The following is a 13,878-nucleotide window of genomic DNA, read 5'->3' as shown; positions in this document are numbered from 1 at the left end:
TTGCATTAGTTGTAAAAACAAAATGTTCACATTATGTGTACCAAGAAGATACTCTTCTTGCACTCAGCAAGTGTCTCTGCTTAGTGAACCAGTAGTAGCAATTTATTTCTTCCATGCTAATTGAATTTGTCTTGATATAGTGCAGAACTGGTCTGTGGTTTGAAGACTAAACTGCTGCATTCACTAGTTAGAAGATTTGTAGTCGTGTCACAGTTACAGGTAATCCATCTTACCCTGCCGCTCAAGGTGACGTTTCATTCAAAAAGTGGCATTTGAAGTGAATATCATTTAAATGAAGCTAAGCACATAGATCTTACCATGAGGAAGGTTGATGTAACAGTAACATACTACATTTGGGCTTACTTAATATTTATGCTTCAGTGACTTGAGTTATGTGTTTTCTTTAGCTGTTTTTCCTCCCATGCAGGGCAATATTGCTTTTATATATTTAGTGTTACAGGTATTTATAGGTTCATAGGTAGGTACTAGGCTATTGGCCCTAGGGCCTATATAAGCCTAGCCAAAAAGGTACCCTGGCTTTCGCCACCCAAGAAAATAATTTTCCTGTGCCCTTGTCGAGCAGAGCCACAGAAGTGATCCCCGGGGTGAATTTCCTATCTCCCATCCAATTTGTTAGCAGATGTGATATTCCTATATAAGTAATGTTGGTGTGTTCCTTCATTAGTTCTTACTATTTCAAAGCCATTATTTACTTGTCTACATTTCTTTTGTGGGCTCATCCTATACAGTTGCAAGGCCTGACATAGCTGCCATTTTCTTGTATATTTTCCATCCAGTGTAAAGAATTTCTTCAAAAGAAATTTTTTTTAGGAGTCATGTCTTCTCCTTTGAAATCCTTCAGTAAATGTGGTAAGGGGGCTGTAGACAAAATGCCCCTCAAAACTCATGAGACAGTTGCAAAAATATTTTTTCCTTTCAAGTAAGTCAGATTTTAATGCATATTTTCTTCCACATTTCCTGTAATCAAAAGATGAAAGTGACATTAATGTGTTGATAGCTTCGTGTTTGCTAGTATCTTAAGTTCTTTTCCACCATGACTTTTAAGAGTTCTGTTTTGATCCACTATAATATGATGAGTCATAACCTTCTTAACTGTAAATTAAATGGGTCAACGGAATCAAAATATATTCCAACTAAAACTGTGAGTGACATCATTGAGAACATCTTATTTGCGGGGGGGGGGGGGGTTGCCTCCCTGCAACTCATCACACACCTTCACTACTTAACTAAATCCATGACTGCACAACTGTGGGGTAAAGATAAACACCCAGTTAAAGATGTAGCTATAGCTGCAGTCTCCTGTGGTAGAGCTGGTATGCAGATATCTTTAGGGCTGATGTGACTTGTGGTGTCAGTGAGATGGGATTGATGACGCAGCATTTGTGGATTTAAGATTTGCCAAGTGGTAGGTCTCCCTTTTTTTATCTTTACTTCTATGCAAGTCTTTACTAATAGACATCATTCTAGTGGCACATGCTTACTCAGAGCTAATTTTAATATAGTTTTGGCTTTACTGATTGCAGGGCAAGGTGTACATTTCATTCTCAAAACTCTGAATCTTTCTTGAAAGGTACAGTTTTGGGTATTCGTTAATTTGTTTATGTTTTTATTAGAGTTGTCCACTGGGTTAAGACCTTTTTTTACTGGAGTCTCACTGAGATTAGCATTATTGAAAGCAATCACGCTATATTACATACTCAGCACTGCTGTTTAGAAGAAAAACATTACAAACTGTAACACAGTTTTCTCACAGAGAAATGTATTGTACGTATATATTTTCTTATTTCCTTTGGCACATTCCTAAATTTTAAGTAAATTTAAGGAAGTTGAACACTAATTATGACAGAATCTTGTATGCAGTGGTGACACCCTTGTGTTTCTTGGACTGTGTTGTGATGTTTGCATCTCTGATCCTTTCCTTTAGCTAATGCCAGAATTATTAGATTATTTATCTTTTTGATTCTCATTTGTCTTCATTGAAGTTTGTCTCTGCATTCTTTGCTTGTATGGCAGCTTGTTTCACTGATAGCACCATAAACTTGTTTTAAAATGTTCTTAAAAAGAAGTTCTTCACTTAAGACTGCCAAGAAGACCCCTTTCCATCGGTATTTACCTTGTATGTTAGACAAGCTGATATTATTTCCCTTTTGAGCCAGCAGATAAAGTAGGATTAGTATACATTGGACATAATTCTGGCAAAATAATTTCAGAGTTTCAAGAAGTTACAGTTAAACCTACTTATTTAGTATTCCACAGTGAAAGGAGTGATACTGATGACAGATCTTTCATGCCAGAACTATATAACATTATCTCGTAGTATAAATGAGTGGGTGTCACTGAAAAATAATCCTTCTTTTGGGCAGAATATTTAATCTGTGTTTTCTTTAGCCAGTCACTTCATCTTAACAGTATTTTATCCTAAACACCAGAATAATGGAGGGCATTTATTATAAAATGTGGATAGTCACAGTTGAGGTATTCCACTCATTCTTCTGAGAATGTTATCAATTTATTGTCTGTTTCAAGAAAAGAAGAGGTCTTGCATATTACAGAGCCATCATTGTCATTATCCCCCATTTTCTCCATTTAACACATGAGGTTAGGGTGTCGCATCAATTGCTGCCATCTCTCTTGATCCAGTGCCACTCTTCGACGTTCTTCAACAGTCATGCCTGCCTGTCGCAGGTCTTCTCTCACACAGTGTCTTTGCTGGATGCCCTCGTTTCTGCTTCCTTATTTGTGTTTCTCCCAAATTGTCTTCACCAGATTGGCTTCTGCTTCCCTGCACATACACCTGAACTACTGTAATCTGTTCTCTTTAACCTGCTGCAAATGGAGCTACTTTTGACTTCTACTCTGATGTCCTCATTTCTTCATCTGTCCTACAGTTAATATCCTACCACCTGTCAGAGGCACTTCATGTCCATCATTTCTAGATTCTTGAACAGCTCTGCCTTTACTGCCATTGTTTCTGTATGCACCACTGTTTTGTACACCTTCATTTTCAGCTTCTTTAGCATTATTCTGTCACATACTATCCCCAACACTCTATGCCAGTTGGCTGCATCCCCTCTGATTTTAGCTTTAGCATCCTCATTTTGGCTTCCCTTCTCCTCAACCCACCTCTCCCATATACTTGAAGCTGTTAAGCTTTTCCACTATTTTCCTGTCTATCTTAATTCTCAGTTTATTCTGATTTCCTATTTGTTGCTGTGACAACTGTTTTGTCTGTACTCAGTTTCATCCCATATGCCTTCAGTTTTGAATTCCATTCCCCTATAATTTGCTGAAACTCTTGTTCAGAGTCTGATTGTAATACCACATTGTCTGCATACAACAGCTTTGTTGATCTGACCTGTTTGCATCATACTTGAGACATTATGATCATTTTCCATCACCTGCTGTGAGAGTTTCATCAGCTAGCTACAAAACACATACCTGCACACAAAACACCTTTTATACTAATAGCAAAAGCTTATGCTGCATCCATACTGACACTAACCAGGAAGCCTAATAAAGAACAGCTTATAGTGAGAAAGTTGCTTAAAATTAAAATAAAACCTTATGCCCTTGCAGGAGGATAGTCCATTTGTTACTTAAATACACTAGTTCCAAGAAGGAGCACTGCTTTTTTAAGCACCCTTATTAAATTATCACTTAAGACCTAAGCACACACATTAATAGAAAACAAACCATGTTATTGTTTTTATTTACATACATAATGCTTTAGATACAGGCTTTCTTTCTTCATAACAATGTTCATTCACTCCAACATTACATAAATTGCTCAATTCCTGCTGTCCTTTAAACCTCACTCCACCTCTTGAACATTATTCTGCATGTATTGTTCCCACAAATTCCATTTATTTCTATGTAATTTGCTCCTTCCCTTTTCTAAACATCCCACTTCCATTTCTCTCTCTCTCTCTTACGATATGCAGTACCAGATAAAGTTGATTTAGATTTTAATTTCCATTTTCTAGTAATTGCTTTTTTGTCTACCAATAGAATTAAGCTTAACGAGGCTGTACTGTGTCAAGGCAGTTCAGATCCTGTGTCCTAGTTCAAAAGAATTTACTTAGTTTTTGCCATTTGTTCCCCCAATATTTCTGACAGAGTTAAACTCCAAAAACTTGCTGTAGTGCAGGAACGACAACCACTGACAGCAAAAATAAAAACTTTATTCAACAAGTTGAGCGCTTTTGTTCCCTTGAACAGAACTTCATCAGAACTAAAATTCAGTGTTCAATTTACATTTAAATATCCTAAATTTTGCATCACATGTTAAAATACACCTGTAGTGAAACCGCATCAGTAAAGTAATTAAAACAATTAATTAACTACATTAAACACCCAAGTGTTTCAATTTTAAGACAGAGTTAGTGAAGCATGAATCATTCAACCCTCTAAAACTCATGGCATCTAATTTTATCTGCCATTTATGTTCACATTTTTTTAAATGTTCATCTACAATGACAAGTGGAGTACCATAGGGTTCAGTCCTGGGTCCTCTCCTGTTTGGTATCTACTTCTCTGAAGTGCAGGCCAACACAGAAGGTCTTTGGCTAACAGTTTGCAGATGACTGCAAACTAGGAGCCATAATCGAAACTCCTAACGATGTGGGCAAATTACAAAAGGGCCTCACTGAGACAGATACCTGGTGTCAAAGCCATGGCCTGAAGCTCAATGCCAAAAAGTGTATTGTCATTCCCTTTGGTAAAAACTCTGTACCCATGAACTACCACATAGCTGGTAGTCTACTTAATGCCGAAAATGTGATGAGACCTTGGGACACAGGTGGACAGTATTCTCTCCTTTGATAATCACATCGCCACAGTGGTCAGGAAATCCTTCTACGTGGCTCATCTCATCACAAAAGGATTCTCATCCAGAAAAAAAGAGGTTATTGTTCCCCTCTACTCATCACTCATTAGACCCATTATAGAGTACAACGCCCCTTTTGGTATGTACCTCACAAGACATCTACAACAACTGGAAAGACCACAGAAATACCTCACAAAGAGGATTACTGGCCTCAAACAGATGCCCTATGCAGACCGTCTCAAAAAACTGCAGCTTTACTCCATTGCATATTGCCTACTCAGGGGCGATCTCTGCCTAACATACAAAGCTATGTCAAACCCAGAGCTGTTGGACATGCTCCACTTAAAGAAATCCCAATCCCTCCGAGCTACACGCTCTAGGGACCTAAACCATGTCACCACAGTAAACAGAACATGCTGGAGGGATATATTTCTGTCCCAGAGACTTCCCATACTCTGGAACAGACTACCTATCTATGTCAAACAGAGCTCCTCATTAGCACTCTTGAAGAAAAATCTTGATGATTGGATGGGAAATGGGAAATTCACCCCAGGGATCACTTCTGTGGCTCTGCTCGACAGGGGCACAGGAAAATTATTTTCTTGGGTGGCGAAAGCCAGGGTACATTTTTTGGCTAGGCTTGTATGGGCCCTAGGGCCGATAGCCTAGTACCTACCTATGAACAATACAACCTTGTTGGTCTAACTGAACCTGCGTCATCACTAAAATGCTGAAACTGTGGTCGCTCTCCATTTCAGTATGTCTAAATAGTGCGTTGGTGGATTTTTGCTTCTGAATCTCCAAGTGTTCATAAATATGTTCCTTAAGTTTCCTGGAAGTTTTTCCAATAAACAATTCTGGACAAACTCTGCACGGTGCCAAGTATACCACTGTCTTAGAATTAGATGAAAACCCTCCCCGAATTTTATAAGAATGGTTCCTTACCTTAAAACTATCTTTAACAGAAATATAGGGACACTGGGGACAGCACCCATAGTTCTAGAACCATTGTTGTTACAAAATGCACTATCATTCCTTTCCAAGTAAATTTTGCTTGCCCTCTCTTTTCTATAAACAGTAATGGGTTTTCCCCTACTTTGTTTAATACAACCCTATCACTAAAAAGGAATGCCCATGTTTTGTTTAAACCGTCTGCTATACTTTGTGTTCACCGTAAAGATGGTTACAAATAATTTGCTCCCTTTTAAATTAGATGTTCTCATGTCGGAATCCATTTGATTAGTACTAGAACTCCTAGTACAATCAGTCAGTGGAATGTAAAAAAACATTTCTTCTTTTTAACACCTGTACCACATGGGTAACTGCCTTTTATTGTCTTTCTAGTAACAACCTTATCATTTTTTCTTAAAACTAGGAAAAATTGTCAATGTCTCTTTTGTAAGTAGTTATACCGTTTTAATCTACAACTTTTTAATAAAAACTGTCATTAGAAAGTATGCAGCAGTGACTGCCAAATATCTTTCAAATCTGAAATGAGTTATTCCCATCTGTTGTAACCAACCTCACTGATTGATTTCTAGTTTTAATTTCCTTTTATGCTGTAATAAGTTAGATCTTTGCTAGATTGCCACCTCATCCTCCTCACTTCTTTGAACCAACTTTGAATCATACCCCTTTATGAATGTATCATACATTTATTCCTCTTGTACTTGATGTCGCCTGATTGTGTGCTCTTCTCAAACATTGAGAATATGGAATATTATTAATTGATGTTCATCGTGTTACCCTACTGCAGTCATCACACTTGGGTTATCCTGTCGTCAGGCGGTCCCGCAGTCAGCCTGAATTCCAAAGTCTCGGTCCGGCGTCAGTTGCTGTCGCTTCTTCCCTGACGTCAGTGCGCCAGGGGTATACAAGAGTCATCCGATGTCATTTTCTTCAGTCTTTCTTGCCGCACGGTGCCCGAAGCAGAAGCAGTTCGCAAGTGCCGGTCGGCCGACACCTGAGATTTTCGAATCGAATTTCAGTCCGAAATCTTCAAAGCTAAGTACCCCGTTGGGGAACCTTTTCTTGCCTCAGTCCGATGTCAGAAAAAGTTAACAATTGCATTTCTTGTGGGAAGCAAATGCCTCATAAGGACATTCATTCTTATTGTATAACTTGCCTAGGCCCAGACCACGACGTCACTGGTTGTCGGTTTTGTGCTAGGTTCAATAAGCGAACTATAAAGCGACGCTTTGATTTCGCACGACACTACTTCGGTAGGAAATTTAATTACACTATGCCATCGGAGCATCCGACTACCGACGTGTATAAAAAATGCAAAGATAAAGACAGGCAGCCTACATCCAAGCCAGACTCCGAGGCCTCGGCTGGGCTGGTCGCCGGTTCTCCGGTTTTCAGTGAGGCCCTGGTGACCGCAGAATTGGAACCCCAGACCGCTTCGGATTCTCAAGCAGAGAGTTCTAGGCCAACGCAGCTATTTTCTTTAGGTCCTACCGACAACATTGCAGAAGGAGAAGCCGGTGCTGCAGAAACACCTTCGGTTACAGAAGGTGTCTTCAGACCGACTATTGTCACCATAAAATCTTATGCTAAGCTTAAGACTCCTCTAAAGCCAAAAAAGACTGCACATCGGTCTCCAGTTCAAGGCCCCATGCCTAAGAAACAGATGCTTAAAATGGCTGAAGATTTGATTTTTTTAATCAGGGGATGTTCATCGTGCATACAGCTGCAGTCATAACAGATGGGTTATCCTGCCGTCAGGCGGGTCCTCGGTCGGCCGAATTCCAAAGTCTAGGTCCGGCGTCGGTTGTCGTCGCTTCCTCCCTGACATCAGTGCGGCAGGGGTATAAAAGAGGCAGCCGACGCCATTTTCTCCAGTCTTTCTTGCCGCGCGGTGCCGGCAGAAGCAGTTAAGTGAGTGCGGTCGGCCAGCTCCTGAGATTCTGAAAGTATTTCAGCGAAGGCTTCTTGAAAGCTAAGTACCCGTTAGAAACTTTTCTTGCCTCAGACCGATGTCAGACAAAGTTAATAATTGCATTTCATGTGGGAAGCAAATACCGCATAAGGATTTCCACTCTTACTGTATACCTTGCTTAGGCCCAGACCACGACGTCTCGGCCTGCCATTTTTGTGCTAGATTCAACAAGCGCACTATTAAGCATCGGGCGGAGTTCGCCCTTCACTTTTTTGGCAAAAATTTTATTATATTATGTCGTCGGATACTCCGACTCCAGTTTTGAGCAAAAAACACAAAGATAAGGACCAGCATACGAGGTCCGCACCACCTACTGATACCACGCTAAGGCCGACTACGGTTCTCCGGTACTCAGCAAGGCGCCTCGCAGCCCTGAGTACCGATGACAATGCATTACCGGTGTCTTCAGTACCCGAGGTCGCAGGCTCCTCGGCCCCCATTCCTACTACAGATACAGACGCCACTCCTGGCGGGGAAACTCAGAATTTAGACAGGCCTGCCATTTCTCAAGGGGTCTTCAGGCCTTCCTCCTTCTCTATTAAAGCCTTCACTAAATCTAAAACAGCCATGAAAACCAAAAACAGGTTCCTCATACACCCTCTCAAGGCACCATGCCTAAAAAACAGATGCTTAAAATGGCTGAGGATTTGATTACTCTTATCAGGGTTCTCAACCCCTCTGACAAAAGGCCCAGATTAGAGGAAGACTACCCTTCCTCAGATCAAGCTTCTATTACCTCAGAACTATCTGAGGACCAGGATTGTGCCTATTCTCCATTCGAAGACTCTGATGCAGAGGAGTCTATTCCCTCGGTCTCCCCCCCTGAGGACTTCTCTATTGGGGAAACCCTGCATACATTGAGGGAACACTTTCACTGGGAAGGCCAAGATTACTCGGATTCCAAGAAAAGGCTCAGGGAATTTCTTCTGCTCCCCCAGCATAGGCCTCTGGCTATCCCTCCTGTTTTAGATATATTGGATGATGTGTACACAGAAGCCAGCCTTAATCCTGATTCTTTGCCTCCAGCTCCTGTTAAACCAGACAGGTATTACCGGGTTCCTGATTCTCACCAGTTCCTATATAAAAGCCATACTGCTGACCCAGAAACTATTTCACAGGGTCCCAAGGGAATTATAGGCATCTACTGCTAAAAACCCATTACCTTCAGAGAGAGATTCCAGATCTTTAGAAAGGTGGGGGGGGGAAGGTGTACACCTCGGCCACTTTAACCATGAGGGCATTAAACTATCAGTTCCATATGTTAAAGTATTAACAGTTTTTGATATCTCAGCTGAAAAGCAAAATGACACAACCAGAACAACCAGATTTAAAAGAGTTGCAGGATTTGTTGCATGGTGCAGAGCAAGTAGGTAAACATACCTTGCAGTGTGGTTTTGATGCTTTAGAGGCCTCATGTAGAGCTGCTGTTACGGGGTCTGTTATACGTAGGCATGCTTGGCTCAAAGAGCAAACCTTACCAGATCATGTCAAAGCTAAATTATTAGATGCACCTCTTCAAAAAGATGTATTGTTTGGTGTTAAAGCAGAGGAGGTGCTAAAGAAAATGGAGGAAAAAGCGAAATCAATGCAAACAGTGAAAGATTTCCTGCAAGTACAGCCTCCACGTTTCAGCAGAAACTGGCCTTCAAAAAAATTGGTCCTTTCCAGCCACAGACAGACCTCAAAGGGGCAGATACAGGCATCCAAGGGGTAGAGGGCAACCTCAAGGATCTTTCAGAGCCAGACAGTGGCAAGCACCAGCCCCAAGAGGTGGAGAAGATAGATCACAGTCTTTTAGAAAACAGACACAATGACTTCCCCCTACACCTGCCAAGCAAAGCTTTAATGGCAGCACCTTTGGGCGGAAAACTGACATTATTCTGAAAAAATTGGCATATTGTTACAAAAGACAAATGGATTCTGGACATTATAGACAGAGGCTACAGGTTCCACTTTCACACCCTTCCAAAAATGAGAGGCATGCCAAACTTGCCACAAAATCAAAGGGCAGAGGCACAAAAACAAATTTCAGCTCTCATGGACATGAAAGTAATTCAAGAGGTACCTGCAAAAGAACAAGGTCAAGGGTTTTATTCCAGACTATTCCTGGTACCAAGGAAAGACAAAGATTGGAGACCTATCTTAGACCTATCCATCCTAAACACATATCTACAGGTGCCAAAATTCAAGATGCTCACATTACAGCAGCTTCTTCCCATGCTGGGCAAGGAGTCTTGGCTGGTAACATTGGACCTCAAGGAGGCATACCTGCATGTCCCTATCAGACAAGATTGCAGAAGATACCTCAGATTTCTTGCAGGTTCAACCCATTACCAATTCTCTGCATTGCCCTTTGGCTTATCTACTGTGCCCAGAGTGTTTACGAAATGCCTGGCATCAGTAATCGCCTTCTGCAGACTACAAGGGATACAGATCTACCCATATCTGGATGACTGCCTGATCCAAGCGGACAGCAAGGACATACTACTGCAGCACCTGGCGTTTGTAATAAAACTGTTGAAATTCCTGGGATACACAGTCAACAAAAAGAAATCAAAACTAATACCCTCTCAACAAATAATTTTCCTGGGTGCCAACTTGGATACAACCACCCAGATGGCCTACCTCACGCCAGACAAGCAAGGGCAACTGTCTCAATACTTCAGAAAAATGGCAGCTTACACCAGGCTAACTGCAAGGAAAGTCCTGCAGGCTCTGGGATTCATGGCATCTTGCATCCTACTTATCCCATGTGCAAAGCTGCATATGAGGAAACTTCAATGGTACCTAAAAACTTATGGTCTCAACACAGCCACAGCTTGGAAGCAATTATACCACTCATTCCATGCCTTCAAAAGGAATTTATGTGGTGGGCTCAAGCTTGCCAAAGAAACATAGGTCTTCCTTTCTGTGTACCTCAAGCAACTCAAATCATCACAACAGACGCCTCAGACTACGCCTGGGGAGCACACGACAGATCAGTGCATTCAGGGAAAATGGGCACGAAAAGAGAAGCTCCTTCACATCAACCAAAAGGAAATGCTAGCCGTGCAAAAGGCTATTATGACCTTCAAAGACCTACTGCATCCAGGCCAGCTATTGATAAGGACAGACAACACCACAGTGATGTGGTACATAAACAAACGGGGGGAACTCATTCATACCCCCTGTGCAGGCAAGCCATGACCCTATGGAACACAGCACTGGAATTGAAAATTCAACTACAGGCACAATTCCTGCCAGGGAAGGAAAACACACTGGCAGACAACCTAAGCAGAAATATGACAGATCCACACGAATGGAAGTTGCATCCTCAAATTTTCACAAAGATAACTCAGGCATGGGGACAGCCAGACATAGATCTCTTTGCTACCCACAGAAATTGCCAGTTGAAAAAATTTTGTTCAAGGACCTGTCATCCACAGGCCTGGAAAGTGTACGCACTTTCCTTCAATTGGGCAACATTGACAGTCTATGGCCTCCCGCCTCTTCCTCTGCTGCCCAAAGTTCTATTAAAAGCCAGAGCAGAGAGGCCGAAAATGATTCTCATTGCTCCAGACTGGCCAAGGCAACACTGGTATCCGCTCCTGAAGAGCCTGACACATTCCCCACCATGGATCCTACCTCTAGTCCCTCTTTTGTTGTCCCAGCACAACTACAAAACTCTTCACAGCCATCTCAAAACTCTAAATCTAGCTGCATGGGGAATTCCTTGATTTCCCAACAGTTTCTCCTCTCCAAGGAGGTGCAGGATGTCATCTTGGAGGCCAGAAGACCTTCTACTAGAAAGGCCTACTCCACCAAATGGAAACGATTTTGTGCCTGGAATCAAAAGAAGGGACAGAATCCTTGGGTAATAAATATACCTCAAATTTTACAGCACCTAGCTGAGATGTTAAACAATGGACTTTCCTTCTCCTCCATCAAGATCCACGCTTCAGCCATTTCTGCACAATACAACACAGATCCTCCTTTATTCTCTCATCCTCTCTTAAGGCAGTTCCTTAGAGGGGCAAAGAATATAAAACCCCCAAGGAAACTACCAGTCCCTGCTTGGGACCTCAACTTCGTATTGGAAAAGCTGACCCTTCCTCCCTTCGAGCCAGCTTCTTCATCAGAGTTACAGTACTTGTCATGGAAAACAGCCTTTCTTCTGGCTATCACCTCAGCTCTCAGGGTTTCGGAGCTACAGGCCCTCATGGCTGTGCAACCACTCATCATTTTCCATCAGGACAGAGTTTCCTTACGAACCAACCCTACCTTTATGCCAAAGGTAGTATCCGGTGTAGCTTTGAATCAGACTATCCACTTGCCTACCTTTTACCCTAATCCACAAAACAAAGGGGAAAGACTACTACATTCCTTGGACATTCACAGACAACTTCGTTATTATTTGGACGGGGCAAAGACATTCAGGAAATCTGAGCAACTCTGTGTCCTATGCTGCAGGTGCTCAAGGAAAGGCTATTTCCAAACAGACAATTTCAAAATGGATAGCCCACTGCATACGCTTTTGTTACTCATTTCATGGAAAAACTGTGCCTGCATGCATCAGATACCACTCCACCAGAGCCACAGCTACCTCTGCAGCCTTCCTCAGGGGGGGTCCCTACCAAGGATATTTTGGAAGCAGCCACCTGAAGTTCACTGCACACTTTCTCCAAGCACTATCACCTCCCACTATACTCTAAATCTAGAGCGGGCTTTACCACAGCAGTCCTGCAGGGCATCCTAGCCCCTCCTAGTTCCACTTAGTGCCTACCACCCTTACTTAGCTTTGGGATTCTACCTATCTGTTATGACTGCAGCTGTATGCACGATGAACATAGTACAGTTTTGTACCTACCATAAATGTAGATGTTCGAGTGCTCATACAGCTGCAGTCCAGGTTTCCCTCCCTCCAACCCCTCTTAGGACAGGCCTTATGACGAACCCTTTTCATATAACATTTTGGGGTACTCTTTTATGATGTATTTGCTTGCAACTACTGTTTTTGATTTATCAACATTGCATTTTTGCATAACATTATGTTTGCCTTCCTTCTGGGGGCACCTGACATCTGGGGCAAGAAAAACTGAAGAAAATGGCGTCGGCTGCCTCTTTTATACCCCTGCTGCACTGACGTCAGGGAGGAAGTGACGACAACCGATGCCGGACCTAGTCTTTGGAATTCGGCCGACCGAGGACCCACCTGACGGCAGGATAACCCATCTGCAGCTGTATGAGCACTCGGACATCTACATTTATGGTAGGTACAAAACTGTACTTTCCCAACCCCCCCCCCCCCCCAAACAAAAGGCCTAGACAAGAGGAGGATTATGCCTCTTCTGATCAAGTGTCTATTTCCTCAGGCTCCTCTGAGGAACAGGATTACTCCTTTCCCCCTTATAAAGATTCTGATGCTGAAGATTCCATTCCCTCAGCATCTCCCCCTGAAGACTATTCCTTTGGGGAAACCTTACATATACCATGAGGGAACATTTCCACTGGGAAGGTCAGGACTACTCCGACTCAAAGAAAAGGCTCCGAGAGTTTCTTTCACTCCCCCAGCATAGACCACTTGCTATCCCTCCAGTTTTAGACATTGTGGATGAGGTTTACTTAGAATCTAGTCTAAATCCAGATTCTCTGCCTCCTGCTCCAGCCAAACCAGAGAGATATTATAGAGTGCCTGACTCACACAAATTCCTTTACAAAAGCCCTGTTGCTGACCCAGAGACAATCTCCCAGGGTCCCAAAGGGGCTAAGGCTTCTATGGCTAAAAATCCTGTACCCTCTGAAAGGGACTCCAGAGCACTAGATAGGTGGGGGAAGAATGTTTACACCTCAGCTACTCTAGCTATGAGAGCACTAAGTTGTCAATTTCACATGCTGAAGTACCAGCAATTCCTAATGTCTCAAATAAAACAAAAGATGAGCACGCACCCTCAACAGTCTGAATTCAAGGAAATGCAGGATCTGTTACATGCAGCTGAACAGGTGGGCAAACATACTTTACAATGTGGATTTGATTCCTTGGAAGCTTCCTGTAGAGCAGCTGTTACTGGTTCTGTTATACATAGGCATGCTTGGTTAAAGGAACAAACTCTGC

The 13,878-nt window shown here is 42.3% G+C and overlaps 1 protein-coding gene across 3 annotated transcripts in view; it reads left to right on the top strand.

Moving 5' to 3' along the window:
• ATP11B (ATPase phospholipid transporting 11B (putative)) overlaps positions 1–13,878 on the top strand; it is a 2,792,721-nt gene that overhangs the window by 2,160,134 nt on the left and 618,709 nt on the right. The window lies entirely within an intron of this gene.

This window comes from Protopterus annectens, chromosome 4.part1 (assembly GCF_019279795.1).
Source record: "Protopterus annectens isolate FY-2018-M chromosome 4.part1, PAN1.0, whole genome shotgun sequence".
In the NCBI taxonomy this organism is placed as follows: Eukaryota; Metazoa; Chordata; order Ceratodontiformes; family Protopteridae; genus Protopterus; species Protopterus annectens.
The sequence above is the reverse complement of the archived record's forward strand: the minus strand, read 5'-3'. Positions and strand labels throughout refer to the sequence as shown.